This window comes from Cherax quadricarinatus, chromosome 18 (assembly GCF_038502225.1).
Source record: "Cherax quadricarinatus isolate ZL_2023a chromosome 18, ASM3850222v1, whole genome shotgun sequence".
In the NCBI taxonomy this organism is placed as follows: domain Eukaryota; kingdom Metazoa; phylum Arthropoda; class Malacostraca; order Decapoda; family Parastacidae; genus Cherax; species Cherax quadricarinatus.
This window is the reverse complement of record NC_091309.1, coordinates 35,305,235-35,326,776: the sequence shown is the minus strand read 5'-3', so window position 1 is coordinate 35,326,776 and position 21,542 is coordinate 35,305,235. Positions and strand designations below refer to the sequence as shown.

Sequence of the window (21,542 nt, the reverse complement as noted above, 5' to 3'; positions counted from 1 at the left end):
ACAGAATTTGGTAGACTCAAACCTATCTGATATTATCCTGATGCCAAATGGCTTCGAAAAGGCGATAAATGACATGCCCATGCACTCTGACCCAGGCCCAGACTCATGGAACTCCATGTTCATCAAGAACTGCAAGAAGCCCCTGTCATGTGCTTTTAACATCCAATGGAGAGGGAGCATGGACACGGGTCGTTCCACAGTTGCTAAAAATAACAGATATAACCCCACTCCACAAAGGTGGCAGTAAAACAATAGCAAAGAACTACAGACCGATAGCGCTAACATCCCATATCATAAAAATATCTGAAAGGGTTCTAAGAAGCAAGATCGACAACCACCTAGATACTCATCAGTTGCACAACTCAGGGCAACATGGGTTTAGAGCACGTCGCTCCTGCCTGTCCCAACTCCTGAAAGCTCTATCAGACAAACAAAACGCAGATGTATACACAGACTTTGCAAAAGCCTTTGACAAGTGTGACCATGGTGTAATATAGCGCACAAAATGTATGATAAAGGAATAACAGGAAAGTTGGTAGATGGCTCTTTAATTCCCTAACAAATAGAATACAAAAAGTAGTAGTAAACAGAGTCAAGATTGATGCGGCTACGGTGGAAAGCTCTGTTCCACAAGGCACAGTACTCGTTCCCATCCTGTTCTTCATCCTCATATCTGATATAGACATGGATGTAAGCCACAGCACAATTTCTTCCTATGCAGATGACACCCGAATTTGCATAACAGTATCCTCCATTCAAGACACCGCAAAACTCCAAGCGGACATCAACCAAATCTTTAAATTGGCCGCAGAAAACAATATGAAGTTCAATGATGAGAAATTTCAATTATTCCGATATGGAAAACGTGAGGAAATTAAAACTATATCGGAGTATAAAACAAATTCCAACCACACAATAGAGCGAAAAACTAATGTAAAAGTCCTGTGAGTGATAATGTCAGAGGATCTCACTTTCAAGGCCCATAACATTGTATCAATCGCATTTGCTATAAAAATGACAGGATGGATAATGAGAACCTTCAAAACTAGGGATGCCAAGCCCATGATGACACTCTTCAGGTCGCTTGTTCTATCTAGGCTGGAATATTGCTGTACACTAACAGCACCTTTCAAGGCAGGTGAAATTGCTGACCTAGAAAATGTACAGAGAACCTTCACGGCGCATATAACTGCGATAAAACACCTTAATTACTGGGAACGCTCGAAATTCCACAACCTGTACTCCCTAGAATGCAGGCAGGAGAGATACTTGATTATATACACTTGGGAAATCCTAGAGGGATTAGTACCAAACTTGCACACGAAAATCACTCATTATGAAAGCAAAACACTCGGCAGACGATGCAACATCCCCCTAATGAAAGCAGGGGTACCATTAGTACGATAAGAGACAACACAATAAGTGTTAAGGGCCCAAGACTGTTCAACTGCCTCCCAGCATACATAAGGGAGATTACCAATAGACCCCTGGCTGTCTTCAAGAAGGCACTAAACAGGAACCTAAAGTCAGTACCTGACCAACCGGGCTGTGGTTCGTACGTTGGGTTGCTTGCGGCCAACAGTTACAGCCTGGTTGATCAGACTGATCCACCACGAGGCCTGGTCTCAGACCGATCCGCGGGGGCGTTGACCCCCGAAACCCTCTCCAGGTATACACCAAGACAATAAATAGGCATGTAGTCTAAAATTATAATTAGTTCGTTAGGTTAAATTAAAGTCTAACTTCTGTATTTTACCTGAAAACTGTTAAGAATATTTTAAATAACCTAAAACACAAAGATTAAACTCAGTAGACTCGAGAGTAAATACAATCGAGTAAATACAGGTACAACTCTCAGTGATAATATACGGTATATTTTAGAGGAATGGTATAGTACTTTATTCTATAATGGGTAAAAATAAAGACATTCATTATATAAGTCGCATAAAAATATATTTTCAATATTACAAACTGCAACATTGATTAGTGAAGTATTTAATGTGTAGCTTCCACGAGGATGGGAACGAAGGCCTCAACTTGGTCGCTTCGAAAAATTGAAAATTCAATTCAAATTGTGAAAGATACATTTCTTACCTGAGAAGCATATCCATATATAACGTGAAGGAGAGTTAATTAAGATTAAGAGAGGAAGTAGAAGTTATATAGAGGAGTGAAATATTATAGACAGAAGAGTAATTTTTAGATGTTGAGATATTAGAGGAAGGTTGTGTTGTGTGGAGTGAATAAATCAGTTGAGTGGCAGCTGTGGTGAGTGACGGGGATCATCGTGCTGCAGCCTCGTACATACAACACTTATATATTACTATCTGCACTACAGGGGCCGCAGTGCAAGGTAAGTGTATGTGTGTAGTGTTTGTAACTAGTGTAGGTAGGTGTGTGATGGGGGGAGAGTGATGGAGTCTAGGGTGAGCCAGTGTGGCTCCTCCCAGTGCCACAACAATGTTATAGTTACAGTGCCACAACAATGTTATAGTTATAGTGGGTATTATGTGCATGCAACCTACTTATTTAACTGTCAAAAACAACACTAAGCAACTGTTTATATTTATTGACGTCTGAAAATTTAATATGTTACTGTTAACATCAAATACATTGATTGGTTATGGGTGCAACAAGATGCAAAGATTTTCCTGTTAATAAAAGCGAAAATTAAATCCATGTGGGTTGTATTTTTCATACATTTGTCCAGTAATTCATATCACAACGATAAACCTGACTGGAGGAATGCCATTGATCTTATTACCAAGTCACCGATCAGTCAGGATTCATAAGTCTCCAGTATATTCCTACTGACAGAGGAGTTCCTATGTATAAATATGGTAAAAATAATGTCAGACAAAGCTAACCTAACTAGCCTTACTTAACCTAAACGTCAATAATGTTTGTTGATTCATCATATCCTAACACGTCGATGAACCTGCCACCTGGATAACTCGCTGTCGATTTGAAAAGCCTTTATCTTAGCTGCACACCGGCCGGCGTAGCAATGATAGTACAATATCTGGTGAAATCACCAAGCTTTCAAATTACAACATCAGGTGGCAGATTTGTTGGCTCGCTAAAATAAAACCATGAATTTTTTAGCATTGTAATTTGCCTTGATCTTCTTGCTGATAATTTTACTAAATTTATGTATATGAGAACTCTGTCCATTGGAAAAGATTAGAGACCTCTCCCAACCTTGGGCACATGAATGATATCACGACTACTCGTATTGTTTAGTAAAAAGAACTTCAGCAGGCAAAAAAAGTATAAATTACTTAATATTCTTTAGTTTTCTCGGTTTATATAACAGAAATCAATATTAATATTGGTGCTATAATTTCTTTGTTTTTTATTTGTATTTATTTCATGTCATGGAATGTGGTTTCATGTTTTTAATACTATTAGGGCCCCATTTATCTTCCACCCAAATGAGTGACTGACCATCCACACAAACATATTGTAATTCATTTGTAAAGCAGTTTAACTTGCTCTGACAGGGTGCTCTGCATATTTGACATATGTCCCAAAAAGCACTTAACAACTACTGGTACTCTAGATAAATTCATAGCCACCATGTTGTATTAAGTGCTGTTATACTTGAATAAATACAATTAAATGCATTTTGCACATAAACCAACAAAAACAGTGCTTAAATACAGTGTAGTAAACCAGAAATTGTCAATAATAGATACGTATGTAATAGGACCCGTATCCGCGGGGAATACGTTCCAAGTACCGTGGATACCGAAAAGTGGATAGTAGCAAACCCTATACACAACTCCTATACATACCTATTATAAAGTTTAATTGATAATTCTCCACTTATTGTGTATAATTTATCACTTTTTCACTGATGGGAAGCACTTCATGGCTTCTCTTAGGCTTTGAAGAACTGCCAACTTCTCTACTTTTGGGCCATTATTATGCAAAATTAAGAGGTATTTTGGGGCCACAGTAAACAGTGGATAATTGAAACTGTGGATACCAAATCAGTGGATGGGGGGTTCAACTGTACTTTTATAGTATGTATACACATGTACCGTACACCCATAACTGTTATTGAAGTATGTATACACATGTACCGTACACCCATAACTGTTATTGAAGTATGTATACATATATCTGTTACTGACAGAATAACACATCATTATTAAGGGATAAAGAAAAACTTTATGGTAATACATCGATATTAATACAGTTATATTGTTGAATTACTTGCTGGTATATTTTATGAGCCTGATGGCTGGATGCTAGGGTAAACTTGCTGATGTTCTGTTGTATAGGTTTGGTGGTAGATTTGGAGTAATAAACACACACATAGGTTGTCTTGGTAATGTAGATGAAGATGATAAGGGAGAGCACCAAGAGCTTGAAATAACCACGAAAAATGGCTGTAGAAGCTGGCTTGCAGGCTGGCGGGCTGGCTTGGGGATGCTAGCTTGCTGTGGGTGGCGATGGCTGGGTGTAGGGATGGTGAGTTGGATAGCCTGGTGGTGTCCCCTCTGGCCTGTGGTCACCCCACAAATATTATTCTTATGGCATAAGTATCAAATTCACGCGACCACTGCTGCACACCAGTTTGTCGTAGGGGTTCGGTGGTAGATTTGGGGTAATAAACTCGCATGTAGGTTGTCTTGGTAGCATATATTAAGATGATAAGGGAGAGCACCAGGCCTGACCTGTCTCCTCTGCTAACCTGTCTTGAACTGAGATGACGCCCAGGACGTTGCAGTTCAAAGGGTGATTCAGTGATATCAATGCTATGGCCATCAGTCATGTAACGGTCAATGAGTGATTCACCAATGGTTACGTATGAGGCACGTACTACTGATACTACTGATAACTGATACTACTGATAATTCTACATATAAATATAAGTGAAATGAAAAATCTTTATTTGCCATTAATATATAAGCCTCTCCTAAACATGTTCTCAGGGTCGGAAATTTTTCAAAAAAAAAAATAATTATTTTTTCTCATGAAATGATAGAGAATCTTTTCCCAATCACAATGACATCAAAAGTATGAAATTTGATGAAAAACTTATGGAGTTATGCTCTCGCGAAGTTAGCGGTCTCGACAATGTTTACGCATCGGCGATTTCGCCCACTTTGAGCCCTATTTTCGGCCAATTCCAATGTACCAGTCGACAAAAATCATACCTATTTCGCTAGAACTCCATTTTTTCTATCGAATGAGTACAAGAAACCTCCCATTTACCGATTTTCACTATCCAGTAACGTGGTCAGAAATTGGCAATTTTGCCAATTTCACACAAATTTCAAAAGATGCCAATTTCCAAATAGGGCCCAGAATAAACAAAACAGACATTTCTGGCACTAAAATGACATTTCCTCTGTTCATTATTCATGTCCCCAGGCCTCTGTCACGTTTCTTTTGCTTTCCACTTTGGATTTTTATTCTCACAAAAAATAGAAGATTTATGTGTAGAAATGGCATAGAAATGGTATAAATAGTACCAGGGCACTTATGAAAGAATATTACTCACCAGTTGACGTGTATTGGACGCGTGGCACGATTTGTTTACCTTTGAACTTTGGCAAAAATCGAACATTTCTGCTACTTTGAGCTCATTTTCAAGGTACTTTTCATTGTAAAACCAATCAAAATCATCTCAATTTCCATAATATGTCTTCCATTCTATAAAATGAGACCAGGAAAACTAGAATACAGCCATAAATAGCATATGAAAATACACTGCAAAGTCGCTGTTTTAAACCAAAAACACTGTCATTGTTTTTTTTTCTTATTATGCACTGTGTGCTGCAGGATTTTTTTTATATCGCGCACACTGACCACATAGACCTATTCTTTCATATGTAGGCCTACCAGCTTTCTCTCGCTAGATTTGAAGGTGCTAGAATTTATGCATACTAGTACGGCACCAATCCTGGCGTGCAAGCCGTACTAGTACGGCACCAACCCTGAAAGGGTTAATGATTAAATGACGAGTGAGACTTCAGTGGGATTGGTTGGAGCTAGAAATAGAGTACAGTGGACCCCCGGTTTATGATCAGCTCCCAATGCGACCAATTATGTAAGTATTTATGTAAGTGCGTTTGTTTGTGTATGTTTGGGGGTCTGAAATGGACTAATCTAATTCACAATATTCCTTATGGGAACAAATTCAGTCAGTACTGGCACCTGAACATACTTCTGGAATGAAATAATATCGTAAACCGGGGGTCCACTGTATTTGGATAGTTGCCAGTGAGGTACTCGCTTGGCTGGGTATTTGAGCTAGGAATTTGTCTAAGGATAAGACTATCAGTACAGTGATTGTTCTGAGTTACAAAACTTTATTTATATATACATAACAATGTTAATATGAGGGGACAGTAACAGAAAATGGTAATCTGTTGATAGTGTAAGTAATAAAGTGTCTTAGGGGAATAGGACTTATTGACACAAGAAGTGCAGGAGTAAAACAGCTGATTGGAATCTGAATAAGCAGGTTACATTAGATGTATTTGACACTTATATTTAACCCTTTCTCGAGACCTCTGATCACTCTGTGTCGAAAAATTCCACCCCCCCCCCCAAAAAAAAAAAAAATTCTTATGAAATGATAGAGAATCTTTTCCCAATGGTAATGACACCAAATGTACAAAAGTTGATGGAAAACTTAGGGAATTATGCTCTCGTGAGGTTAACAATTGCAATGATATTTATGCATCAGCAATTTTGCCAACTTTGAGCCCTATTTTCGGCCACTTCCATTGTTCCAATCGACTAATCTCATAGGTATTTTGCTAGAACTCTATTTGTTCTATCAATTGAGTACAAGAAATTGCTCATATACTGATTTCAACTACCCAGTAAAGTGATCAGGAATTGGTAATTTGGCCAGTTTCATACACAATTCTTATTTTAGATCCAGGAATGTCTGCATTGTTTATTCTGGACCCTATTTTGAAATTGTCATATTTTTTTAATTTTCGTGAAATTGGCCAAATTGCAAATTTCTGACTATGTTATTGAGCAGTAAATGAGAAATAGCTATGAGTTTGGTTGACTGGAACAATGGAATTAGCCGAAAATAAGGCTCAAAGTGGGCGAAATTGCCGATTCGTAAATATCGCCGAGGTCGCTAACTTCGCGAGAGCGTAATTCCATCAGTTTTCCATCAAATTTCGTTCTTTTGGTGTCATTACAATCGGGAAAAGATTCTCTATCATTTATAAGGAAAAATAATTATTTTTTGGGGGGAAATTTTATGACACCAGGAGACACCTCAGGATTTGGGGTTGCAACAGTCATGGGGTTAATTTGCTTGAAATTGGCCAAATTGCCAATTTCTGACCACTTTATTGGGTAGTTGAAATCGGTAAATGGGCAGTTTCTTGTACTCAGTTGATAGAAAAAATGGAGTTCTAAAGAAATAGCTATGAGTTTGGTCGACTGGAACAATGGAATTTGCTGAAGATAGGGCTCAAAATCGGCGAAATTGCCGATGCGTATATATCGCCGAGATTGCTAACTTCACAGGAGCGTAATTCCTAAGTTTTTGATTGGTGTCATTATCATCGGGAAAAGATTCTCTTATAATTTCATAAGAAAAAATAATTTTTTTTTTCGACACCAGGAGACACTTCAAGATTTGGGGTTGCAATGGTTGAAGGGTTAAACTACTGTATCTGTTCAGTATGTTTAAGCCTTTAAATTCTCATAGTTACCTTAATTTGCAATAACCAAATAGTCTTGCAAACTTCTCTGGCATTCATAGAATAGCAGAAAACCTTATTTAAAAATGCCTTCATACAAAATTGAGGCACGTTCAAAATATACTACGAATAACTAATCTCAGACTGTTGTATCCTAGCTGCTGTACTCAATTTTGCTCACGCTCATCTTGTAACTATATTTTTTAATGACTGTTAACTGATTATATAATCTATATAATACCTGCACTGCTAATTTAATATATATGTTACACCTATATTCACGATTTACCTTACACTGGGTGGGGGGGGGAGAGTTTTGAAGGGTGGTATGAGACAAGAGAGAGGGTTGGGTGGGGGATGCAGAGGGAGAATGGGTTATGTGGTGGAGTGTAGTGCAAGAAATGTTTGAGCAAGGGGTGAAGAGGGAGAAAGGGTTAAGTTGGGGGTAAGGAGAGGGAGAAAGGGTTGGCTGAAAGGTGGAGAGAAAGAAAGGGTTGGATAGTGGGTGAAGTGTTTGGAGAGCAGTCAACTGTCATAGCAACTTGACTAGGAGCAATCAGGTGCCCTCATTGCAAGACCTGACTTTTCACATGTACAGTCCACCGTGTGTGGCGCAATGTCTTGAGAATCAGCACTCCATTGTTTCAAAACAATTCGTGCTTGAGAAAGAAAATCAAACCTGTAAAATGAATAATAGTGAAACATTCAGTTTGAAATATTTGTGTGCACGACACTGGGATGGCATAGCGATACATCTAATTCACCACATACACATAGTTTGTAGTCTTTATTGTATTAATAGCATTACCAATATTCTTTGTTTTGTGTGTTGAAATGTTGAAAGGGAAGGGAAGATGAGTCATGAGTGTGGGTGAAGGTAAAGTGTTTGAGGGAGTGCTTATTTTTAGGGAAGGTGATTGAGAGTGGATGAGTGAGAGTTTTGAGGTGGAGGAGGGGTGGATGAGAAATTTGAGGTAAGGGGTTGTGGGATTCAACGAGCACTTAAGCCATTTAGTGCTCTGTACAATAAAAATAACATTGTCACCATATAAAACTGTCACCCACATACATGCAATACACAAGATAGAATACATTAAATGTTATGATATTAAGCCCTCACTTAGCAGTTTAAATAGAAGTCATTGAAGGAGTGGGTTGGGGAACTACTACTGGATGTAGATAGGAAAAGATGATGGGATGAGGAGAGTCAGATTTCTAGATAGCTTGTTACACACTTTGGGAAGTTGAAAACGACCATAAAAGATGAGTCAGGCATTGTCTCGGTGTGTATAATCACTGTGAGAATTGCAAATTGCTCTGCTGTAAAAGTAAATGTTCTTGTATTATGTGTATTATGTTTGGAGAAACAGCTGCATACCTGGCACCATTGAGGGATTTAGAATCACCATTGTACATGACTAACATGAGAATGAGATTGAATGTGTTCAGAAAATAGTACATAGTAGGTAAGTGAGCTTTTGGGCCAGGAAGTAGAGAGGAGCAATTTTGAATTGTCAGAATTTCCCAAGGAGGGAGGGAAAAGTATGATGTAGGGTCATTGTAAAGAGGAGTTAAATGAAGGGATGTTATAAAGTGTGAATACGGAGAGGAAAAGGCCACAATGAGTGGGAGAGGCACTGGTCAGATAAATTAGTCTTTACTAATATCTGTAAGCATTCTATACTAGGAAAGATCATGAATGTAATGGAAGTGGATGAGATAGTGGAGACAAAGGATGTCTTGAATGTAGATGACTGATCTCTTTCATCTGGGTATGTACTGGCTGTAGAGGGATTAATACACCTAAAAAATTTTAGACTGATGGCTAACTCAAGAATTTTTTCTACAAACACTTAGCCTTAGCACCCAAAGAGGTTGTTATTGTAGCTCCAGTTGTGAAGATCATACTGCACTCTCTTATTGGATTAATGGACTTCAAGGTTTCTATTGTTTCTCAACACATTGTACTGGATTGATCAGTGCCTACCTCTTTCTCCCTAGAGTTTGCAGTTTTGTCAGGCATCAACACTTCATGAGACCCCAATAATGCCAAGTCATCCTTGTCAACCTCCTATACCTACATGCCTAGCTAGGGCAACAATCTTAATATGCATATCTGAAAATGATGGCTTGAATCCATGAAAATCATCAGTACAGTACTTTTTGGTAACAGTTTCCTCCTTGCATATTTATTATAGCAAATATCACTTCCTACCAAGTTTGATTAATGATGTTGACAAATTCTAGGATATTATATTCCCTCCAGAATACTTAGATTGTTGGTTTATTCTGTCCATCAGTGTCTGTAATGAATTTCATTCAGGTTTTCTTGAAATAAAATGATTTGAATGATTTAATAACACAGATTGGTTTATTTAAGGCTGTGGTATTCTTGGGAAGAAACTCAAGCAGGATCTGTTTGCTGAATGTAACTCAGTACATTGTTGTTTTTCAGTCAGTAGCAGTGCTTTGCGAGCAAGGTTCTCCATTCAGTATTTTTGTACAGCAGGGTAAAAATATGACTTTACCATTCTATAAAACCTGTGTTACCCATGCTTTCTTGTTTGCACACCAGATTTCAGCCTTTCTTTTTAATGGGTTTTAAAGCTTGCAGGTTTTCAAAGTTGTATTACTCTAGAAGAGACTTTAGCTTGTGAAATCCCCACTGCCTTAACTCCTAGAAGTAGAGTTAATTTTTATTTCTGTAGTTCTTCCTTTCTAATTCGACCAGGCCACAGTGGCAATGATCCACGGAACCCTTAATACTTGTAGTAAATGTACGTAGTGATGTGAAGATCCAGTGCAAGATATTCAATAAAATTTATTAAATCCTTGTAGTTAGACTTGGATTGGTTGAGATAATGGTATAAAAGGTGATGAAATTTGCTGTGGATAAGTGCCATGTAATAGAAATGGGAAAAAGCAAAAACATGAGATGGGGACTTATGTGTCATCACTGATGACACTCACTAAAGGTTCCTATTAATAACATTTTGATAAATGCTTGTGCTTTGCTGGCCAGTTTTACAATATCCTAGAAATATTGATGGGGCAATACAGTAGAACCTCGGTTAAGACGAGATCTCTTAAATAATTTTCCATTAAGAAATTGTAAAATAAAAAGGGGGTATCTTTGCATTATGTACAGTGTGATTTTTCATTAGGACGGCATAAATTTAAATAAAAATATGGCATGCCACAGTATCTTCTACCCCTCCACCTCACAGGAGGCCTGTGGGCGAGGCCATTGGAATAGATGGTATACTGAGTCAGACATCAACTTGCTCCATGCCTTTTTAAAGCCATTTATTTAGCACCTTCAAGTAGACAGCACTCACCCAGGGAGGTATTTTCACCCTGCAAAATGAGTGTGAAACAGAAATGTGTATACACACCCATCTTAGTTTACTTTGTATGGAAAGAAGTTTGATAAAAGGTAATAAATATTTTAAGAAAAAGAGAATATGTAAGTTCACGAGATATGATATTGGGCATAATTACAGAAGTTTATTAGACTATGCATTAGTTGATAAAAGGTTGATGGGTAGACTTCTGGATGTACAGTGGACTCCCGCATAACGATATTAATCCGTTCCTGAGAGCTCATTGTTATGCGAAATTATCGTTATGCGAATGAATTTTCCACATAAGAAATAATGGAAATCAAATTAATCCGTGCAAGACACCCCAAAGTATGAAAAAAAAAAATTTTTACCACATGAAATGTTAATTTTAATACACACAAACTGAAAAAGACATGCACAGTTACATGACACTTACCTTTATTGAAGATCTGGTGATGATTGATGGGATGGGAGGAGGAGAGAGTCTTAGTGTTTAGAAGGGGAATCCCCTTCCATTAAGACTTGAGGTGTCAAGTCCTTTTCTGGGGTTACTTCCCTTCTTCTTTTAATGCCACTAGGACCAACTTCAGAGTCACTGGACTTCTGTCGCACAACATATCTGTCCATAGAGGCCTGTACCTCCCGTTCCTTTATGACTTATCTAAAGTGGTTCACAACATTGTCAGTGTAATAGTCACCAGCACGGCTTGCAATAGCTGTGTTAGGGTGATTGTCATCAAAAAAGGTTTGCACTTTAAGCCACATTGCACACATTTCCTTAATCTTTGAAGTAGGCAACTTCTTCAATTTCTCTCTCCCCTCCTCCAAAGCAATTTCCTCAGGTCTGGCCTCATGCTGATGAAGATGATCTAGCAGCTCATCAGTGGTTAGTTCTTCATTACCCTCCTCCACTAACTCTTCCACATCATCCCCACTAACCTCCAACCCCAAGGACTTTCCCAATGCCACAATGGATTCCTCAACTGGCATAGGATTCCCAGGGTTAGCCTCAAACCCTTCAAAATCCCTTTGGTCTACACATTCTGGCCACAGTTTCTTCCAAGCAGATTTCAAGGTACTCTTAGTCACTCCCAAGCCTTACCTATAAGGTTTACACAATTGAGGATATTAAAGTGCTCTCTCCAAAACTCTCTTAGAGTCAATTGAGTTTCTGAGGTCACTACAAAGCACCTTTCAAACAGAGCTTTTGTGTACAGTTTTTTGAAGTTTGCAATAACCTGCTGGTCCATGGGCTGCAGGAGAGGAGTGGTATTAGGAGGCAAAAACTTCACCTTAATGAAGCTCATGTCCCCATAAAGTCGCTCTGCCACGTCTGTAGGATGACCAGGGGCATTGTCTAACACCAGGAGGCACTTAAGGTCTAATTTCTTTACAGTTAGGTAATTTTTCACATTGGGGGCAAATGCTTGGTGTAACCAGTCATAGAAAAAGTCCCTAGTGACCCATGCCTTACTGTTTGCCCTCCACAGCACACACAAATTAGCCTTGAGGATATTCTTTTGCCTGAACGCTCTGGGAGTTTCAGAGTGATACACTAATAAAGGCTTCACTTTGCAATCGCCACTAGCATTGGAACACATCAACAGAGTAAGCCTGTCTTTCATAGGCTTATGTCCTGGGAGTGCCTTTTCTTCCTCAGTAATGTAGGTCCTGCTTGGCATTTTCTTCCAAAACAGGCCTGTTTCATCACAATTAAACTCTTGTTCAGGTTTCAGACCTTCACTGTCTATGTACTCCTTGAATTCCTGCACATATTTTTCAGCTGCTTTGTGGTCCGAACTGGCAGCCTCACCATGCCTTATCACACTATATATGCCACTACGCTTCTTAAATCTCTCAAACCAACCTTTGCTGGCCTTAAATTCACTCACATCATCACTAGTTGCAGGCATTTTTTTAATTAAATCCTCATGCAACTTCCTAGCCTTTTCACTTATGATCACTTGAGAGATGCTATCTCCTGCTATCTGTTTTTCATTTATCCACACCAATAAGAGTCTCTCAACATCTTCTATCACTTGCGATCTCTGTTTCGAAAACACAGTTGAACCTTTGGCAAGAACAGCTTCCTTGATTGCCGTTTTCTTGGACACAATAGTAGCGATGGTTGATTGGGGTTTACTATACAACCTGGCCAGCTCGGAGACACGCACTCCACTTTCATACTTAGCAATGATCTCTTTCTTCATCTCTATAGTAATTCTCACCCTTATTCCTGCAGGGTTGGCACTAGAAGCTTTCTTGGGGCCCATGGTCACTTATTTTGCAGATAAAATCACCAAAAACACTGTAATAACACGAAATGTTCAGATTGTATGCTTGGATGTTACCGCGGAGGCTGGCTGGTAAACAATGCCACCGGTGGAACATGTGAGGCTGGCTCAGGCCGCACATTAGACGCGTCTCGGACGAATAGCGTTGAGCAGGTTTTTTAGCGGTATGCGAGGCAAAATCTTAGCGATAAAATGTATCGGTATGCAGATTTAACGTTATGTGATGCCAACGGTATGCGGGGGTCCACTGTACGTACATGTTTTTAGAGAGGCAACAGATATACCAGATCATTATTAAGTTGTAGCTGCAGTGAGAGTAAGAGGTAGATGGGGTACAAGGAGAATGTTATCAATGAGTAAGGGAGAGGAAGTTAGGGTAAGATAGTATAAGGAGCTGTTGGGAGAAAGATGAGGTCAAAGAGGTATGGGGTAGATATAGGAATGCAGTGTTAGTGTGTGCAGCTGAAGTTTGTGGATATAGAAGGGTAGGTGCTGAAGGGAAGAGGAGCAGTTGGTGGAATAATAGGGTATAGAGAATGGTAAGGGAGAAAAAGTTAGCACGTGAAAGGTTTTTGCAGAAGTGACATAAAGGGGGTGGAGTATAAGAGAGGTTAAGAGAGTGGTGAGGCAGTGTAAAAGGAGAGCAAATGAGAGAGTGGGTTTTGTTAACAAATTTTGTATAAAAAAAAAAAAAGCCTAAGGAATGAATAAATTGAACAGTTAAAAACAAAAGAGGGTTGTTACTAGATGGGGAGGTGGAGGTATTGGGAAGATAGAAGGAAGGAGGTAGGTAGTGATTTCATGCAACGGACAGGAATGTACGAATAACATCTTTAGGAGTGAGGAAGCACCAGATGCGAGTGTGGGCAAGATGCATGAGGCAGTGGGTAGAATGAAAGTTGAGATTGATGGAATCAGGACACATGTTAAAAGCAGGTGGCAATATACATGTAGTTTTGGAGTGGTTGGTGCAATAAATGTATGGAAAGGGGAGGTTTACCTAGGGAGTAGCAGAGTATGTGCATTGTATGAAAGAAAAGAGGATAAAAGAGAGTGTAAGAATTATAGGGGAATAAGCTTGTTGATTATACCATATTAAGTGTATGGTAGTTATTGAAGGAATTAAGGGTAAGACAGAGAGCAGAATTGCAGATGAACAAGGTTTTAGGAACGGTATGGAATGAGTAGACCAGGTGTTTACGTTGAAGAATATAATTGAACAATATTTAGATTAAAGGTAAGTAAGCTTTTGTTGTATTTTAGAATTAGAAAAGGCATATGATAGGGTGGATAGGGGAGCAATGTGGCAAATATTGCAAGTGTATGGAATAAGTGGTAAGTTACTCAACTCTTTCAGTGGCCATTACATAGAACTACATCATTGAGGCCAGGGTCTCTTGTGTAGTTCTTTGTCATGAGCTCAGCTTACTCATATAAGCTGTGAGAGTAGTAAATTTTGGCCTAGATATCTGAGAATGGGTCTGTGTGCTGAGTGTGCACAGTATAAAAAAAAAAAATCCTGCCCCACGTGGTGCATAATGGGAAAAACAAAATTGACCATGTCTGTAGTTTAAAATAGTGATTTGGAGGAACCCAACCTTAAAACCCTAGGCTTTAATTCCTTCAGGGACTACCTTGGCAGTGACCAAGCCATTTTGCTTGGGAACCAGCTCTCAACTGCTATAGATGAGGCTTTCAGCTTGCTCCACGAAAGAGTCTCAGATGTCACTTGGGCATACTGTGAACTAACACCTTCTAAGATATACCAACAGTACAAACCAACCAGGGAAATTAAGTATAGCATGAAAAATTACCAAGCAGAGTGTAGTAGGCACCACCAGACAGGGCAACCCACGCTGGCTTTACTGCAAGGAATGAGGTGGGAATTAATCACCCTAATCACCAAGCACAAAAACGAACTATGGAAATATCTTGTTCTCCAGGCTAACCAATACAAACACCAACCCTGAACAGTTCTGGAGTAAGGTTTGCCAGCTCTTGGAGGCCAGGCCTGTGCCTACACAATATCTAATCCACCCCCTTCACTGACGAAGATGATGAGGAAGTGGCCATCAACTTGGACGACCCACAAGACTAAGCCACCTTGAAAGGTGAAGTGTGGGAGAAAATCCTCTTACACAACTATAATAGAAGTTCCAACAATAACCACTACCAATGGGTCAATCAATGGAGGGATGACAACTGGGCAGACTTGCAACTACTACCATTAATTGATACATCTACCCCTTGAAGATGAGCATTGCCATATTAGACCAATCACTCTAAGGGAGATGTGCCAAATCATAGGCAGAATGAGAAATGAAGCTCCTGGCCCCTCAAACATAACAGTAAAGCAAATAAAGTACCTACCCCAAAACTGCAAGATGACTCTGGTAATTATCTATAATTCCATCTTGGCCTCTGGACACTTCCCCGTGGCACTTAAGACAGCAAGGATGATATTCATTGCAGGACCAAACAAAGATGAGCATAAACTGGAGAACTATGGACCTATTGCCTCACTTGAAGTTGCTGGCCAAGTCTGAAAAAAATAGTTTCTAACAGACTGAACAATTACGTACATGGATTTCAATCACCTCTTTATCGAAAAACAGTTTGATTTTAGGATCCTCCAAAGAACCCAACACTATCAGTATCATCCTTGATGCAGTAGACAGCCTGCAGAAACGGAAGTCTTGCCCTAATTGCAACTCAGGATGTACACAAAGCTTTTGATAGCCTGCTGCACGATGGCCTCGTATTCAAACTTGCTGACCTTCTAGATCACAACTGGACATTTCTCAGGCTTATATATAACTTCTTAACAGGTAGAAGCATTATCTCCACCTCAACTGCAAGATGGCAAGAGTCATTCACACCAACAGCAGGAGTGCCACAGGGTTCATGTCTGAGTCCTATACTTTTCAATGTACATGTACTGTATATGTAAATAACCTCCTCCAACCTGAATTGAATGACACCATCATTTCCCAATTTGCTGACAATGTTATCCATGTAGTTTCATCCACCCCTCTCATTTTGAGAAAATAGGCATAGAAGGGTAATAGAAAAACTGAACACTGAATTGCAAAGAACAGCCAACTGGGAGAAAAAATGAAGAATCACAACAAATTCTTACAAGGTCCTCATCAGATGCACCATCAGATGTTTTACCACAACAATTGAAAACAATGGGGGTATCTCCATCAGAGATACACCCATCACCATCAGAAACCCTAATAATATCCTGGGCTACGAGATCGACAGATTACGCCATTCCTCATCAGACATGACCAAAAAGGAGGTAAACTTAACAAAAGTCTGCCTCAGTCAACTCTACAGGTTTAATCAGGCCTCCCCTCATATCAAGCAGCACCTATAAATGATAAGACCTATGCTTGAATATCCTCATGTGCTCATGTCACTAACAACAAAATCCAACATGTTAAAGCTACAAAGAGCCCAGAACAAGGCACTCTGCTTTGTCACAGTCACAAGACTTGAGGACAGAGTCAGAGTGGAAGATCTACACATCTAACAGGAGATCGATGCAATAACTGTCAGGCTAGATAAACTAAAGAGACAATTATATGCCATGCAAGAACTCTATATACCAAACAGAGAAAACCTCCCCCAACCAACTAACACCACTGCCTACATCAATGCACCTCCCCACAGGACCCACAGAGAGGACTTCCCAAGACCAAGGATCCTAAAGATATAGAAGAATGGGTATGATGCAAGTCAGTCTATGTTCAAGATAGATAAATCTCACCCTTACTGTGGATACCTTACATCTAACCAAGTAACATCTGAAAACCAACTATGGCAGGACACTGCCTCAGGACCAGATTAGACGACGACCAGCTCTAGCAAGATCCTTGTAACCAACCTGAACAACTTGCATCCTGTACCTCCTCCCCCTCCCCCCCAGAAAAAAAAGCAGTAGCAATTCTGTACTGCTGCCAATTCACTGTCATGCATGTATGTAAGTTCCATACATGTGTGCCTCAGATGGGTGGTGTGGTATACCTCATCATATGAATATCATGAATAACAACACACACACCTTTTTTAACATGCACCAAAGTGGTTGGGCCACTTATAGTTATTACCTCCTCTCCCCCCTACCTACTTCTTTTCCACATTCCACCCTCACCCATCTTTCCTCCCCCAACTTAACCCTTTGACAGTTTCAGGCCCCTCTCTGAAACTCATTCTATGTCGCCAAATATTCGAAAAAAAAAAAATATTTTTTCTTATGAAAATGTTAGGAATATTTTTGTGAGTGTTTTAAGCCTAAAAATAATTTTTTGCCATCAGTACTTATCGAGATATAGAGCCGCAAAGTTTGCAGAAAGTGACGTGCGTACGGCAACAGCGGCGACTGCCGCCCACCCGGTATTCTTTTATTTACTCTAATTCAAAGGTTTCTTGCATTTTTCAATATTTTTCTGTTCCAGGTAACTTATGTGGCCTGTGAGACCAATGTAAGGTGCATTCTTCAAATATACACTCATTGTTTACAACACAATAATATAACAAACTTTATCACTATTAGTTTGTGTATACACTTTGTTTACACAAACAAACAATACAAAACAATGTTTATTACTATTGTTCCATAATATATATACATATGTACAGTCACTAAACACGTTTCTAGAACTGCTGCAGCTTGTGGAACTCTTTGAAACATGGGTATATGCAGAGGGGCACTTCACACTCCTCACACATAAAGCGAGTGTCTCTGCGTGTTTGTGGGCGTTTTGTGGTATGCATACATACATAACACCTCTTCTGAGCATTTTTCTTGGCAGTAGTAGGAGGCAGTTGTATGGGGTAGTGATCACCAGGCCTGAAACGAGATGACGTGTGTGGGTGCTGGTCTATTGCAGGAGTTGCTCCTTGGTACTTTGCAATTATTTGTCTGATTACTGACAGGCAAAATTCACCATATTTTGGTGTTTTGTTGGTCTTCAACTTGTATATGTTATAAGCATTTAGCATAGAGATATCAACAAGATGGAAAAAAAGTTTTATATACCACTTATAACTCTTGCATACACAGTCTGCAAACCCAATCTGCATGTCACATTTGTCCACTAAGCGCATATTGAGGTTTTAGTCCATGACAGCTGCAGGCTTTAGAATGGGTTCATTGGTCTCTCTGTTGTCCCTGCCACTGGGTACCATTTCGTTTCTGTGAACTGATGTCAACAATGTGACATCACGTTTGTCATGCCACCGAAATGCCATGATGTCATTGGCAGCAAAGGCTTGCACCTCACCTCTGTGAGTGCCAGCGTCGAACCTTGGCATATGTTTACGATTACGACGCACTGTGCCACACACGTCTGTCAAGTTCACTCGCAAGAAATCACTGAGTATGGGGCTTGTGTACCAGTTATCAGTAAATAACATATGCCCCTTACCAAGATATGGTTCCATCATTGTTCGAACCACATCACCAGAGATACCCAATAACTTCATGGTATCTCTCAAAGTATTACTGCCAGTGTACACAATGATATCCAAAACTAGACCACTTCTGCAATCACACAGTACAAATAGCTTTATACCAAAGCGTTTCCTCTTGCTTGGTATATATTGCTTGAATGAGAGTCTTCCTTTGAATAAAATCAAGGACTCATCAATAACAAGCTTCCTGAAGGGATAAAAATACATGCAGCACTTTTGTTTCAGGTACATAAACACATTTCTGATCTTATATAACCTGTCGCTTATGTCAGGCCTGGTTTTGTCTGAAAAGTGTAACACGTAACAGTATCAGGAAATGATTGACACCTATAATGTCACTAAAACCTGGAGTTGAAATCAGGCGTTCTGTTGCCCAGTATGTGGTGACAGTGTGCTTATACACATGTGGCATAAGCATTATTGTGGCAAAAAAACAGGTACATCTCTGCCACAGTTGTCTCCTTCCACTTGTGTAGCTGTGATTTTGGTGAGAGAATTGTATTTGCCATGGTGTATAATCACAGTATGTGTTTGTTTCCCTGACAATGATGTCCATCAGGGGTTCATCGAAGAATAGCTCAAAGCAGTCCAGTTCACTGGCATTGTTCCCAAGTGGACAAGATGGCTTTATTCCACTTTGTGTTTCATCAAAGTCATGGGGACTGGGAACAAACTCGTCACTGTCCTGCCAATCCCAGATGCGGTCTGCTGGTGGGGTCTGGATATTGTACCGTGGTTGTGGTTGTACAGGTTGTGGTTGTGCAGGTTGTGGTGGTGCAGGTTGTGGTGGTGCAGGTTGTGGGAGTGTGGGGTAGGGTGAGGCTGGTTGTTGTGCAGAGTCGGCAGTGTGGGTAGTAGCGTGGCCCGCTGATGGTGCCACATGGGCCGTGCCACCTCACTATCACCACCACTGCCTGCTCCATCACTCACATCATTCATACCCATCGTTACAATATCGTCATCTTCACTCTCAGGTCGTGGTGTAGGGCCACGGGATGTGCTCCCAGAGTTTCTCCTTCCCCTTGAAACAACATATGAAACACTACCAGACCGCATGCTACGTCGTACATACTGCCACTTCACTGGGGAATATTCACTCTCACTGTCACTAGAACTGCTTTCAATGACCTTGAAATCACTATCACTATCATTGCTAACATCTGGGTGTTGTACACGACCAAATAGTTTCCTCTTTCGTCCTGGTACAGGCGAACATGAACGTGAACAAGCCGGCCCAGCACCAGAGGTGGAAGGTTGTGGGTCATCTGGGTTTTCATCACTAATTACGTTATCCTGGGCACTTTTTCCGGTAACACTCGCTTCAAAATCCTGGAATTCACTGTCACTGACATTTTCATCGCTGTTAGAGCTATCACTTGGGAACAAAAGACCTCCAATCCGCCGAGGAGTGAGGAACTTCTTACCGAGAGGCATGGTGAAAATGGACTAACAACATGGCGTTCCCACAATGCACCGCTGGGTCCCAGATTTTTTTCACAGGGTGCACACCGACCACTGAGACCCATTCTCTCTCATGTAGGCCTACCAGGCCTTTCCTGCTTGATTTGAAGCCGCTAGAATTTGTGCGTATAAATACGTCAGAAACATTGGCTCGTAAGACGTATTTATACGTCGGAAACAGTCAAAGGGTTAAAAAAGAAACTCTGGTTAAACCTTCTTACCAAACAAATGTGAACTCTTTACATGCATAAAATGGACATACACGTTATGAATGCAATTGGTAAAAAAAGGGACTGAGAAAAAAAAAAATTATAATTCAACTATCAAAACTGGACTGATAGAAATGAAAAAAGGCAGGGCCATTGAGATAGGTGGAACCCTTCAGAACAGAAGGGCAGAAAAACTGTGGGTGGAGGCATGGAAGGTGGTCTACAGTATGTCATAGCAATCAGTGGTCATGATGTACTAGTACCCAAAATTCATAGAGCCCTCGGATTTGCTGTTAGCACAAAATTTTGGCTCAGATGTGAAAGAATGAGTCTGTGTAGTAGATGTGTGTAGTAAAAAAATGGATTTTCTCCCCTCCCCCCACAGTGCATGATGGAAACAGCTAACCTCTCTGGAATTTGGGGCCTTTTTTTTTTTGTGGCTTTATTGGTTGTTTTGTAGTGCCAATAAATTAACCAGAAGATGTATGTGTGATATACAGAAGTTTTTACTTAGTTTGACCCTTTCACTGTCCACACCCTCAAAATTAATATTGCTGTGTCCACTTCAGAAAAAAAAAAATTCTTCTGAAGTGGTAGAGTACTTTTTCTGAAGGCTGTGACACCAAAAGTACATATTTTGATGAAAAACTCATGGAATTACACAGACACAAAGTTAGCAGTCTTGGCACAATTTATGCATCTGCGATTTTGCGAAATTTGAGTCCTATTTAAAGCCAGTTCCATTGTTTCACTTGACCGAATTCTTAGCTATTTCACTATTATTCTTTGAGTTCTATTGATTGAGCACAAGAAAAAGCCCATTCAACTATTTCATCTACCCTACAACATGCACAGAAGTTAATAATTTGGCAGTTTTACACAACACTAACCCTTTGACTGTTTTGGTCGTATATATACATCTTATGAGCCACCATGTTTGACGTATATATGCTCATAAATTCTAGCGGCTTCAAATCAAGCAGGAGAAAGCTGGTAGGCCCACATGTCAGAGAATGGGTCAGTGTGCACCATATAGAAAAAATCCTGCAGCACGCAGTGTGT

The 21,542-nt window shown here is 39.9% G+C and overlaps 1 protein-coding gene across 2 annotated transcripts in view; it reads left to right on the top strand.

Moving 5' to 3' along the window:
* The first annotated feature begins 2,006 nt into the window (after positions 1–2,006).
* Positions 2,007–21,542, top strand: part of LOC128689467 (F-box/LRR-repeat protein 2) — a 360,993-nt gene continuing 341,457 nt past the window's right edge. Inside the window, exon 1 of one of the 2 annotated variants that reach the window (XM_053777804.2) lies at positions 2,007–2,353. The gene's annotated coding sequence lies outside the window, so the exon portion shown is untranslated. The remainder of the gene's footprint in view (positions 2,354–21,542) is intronic. The other variant, XM_070086399.1, reaches the window with a different exon arrangement.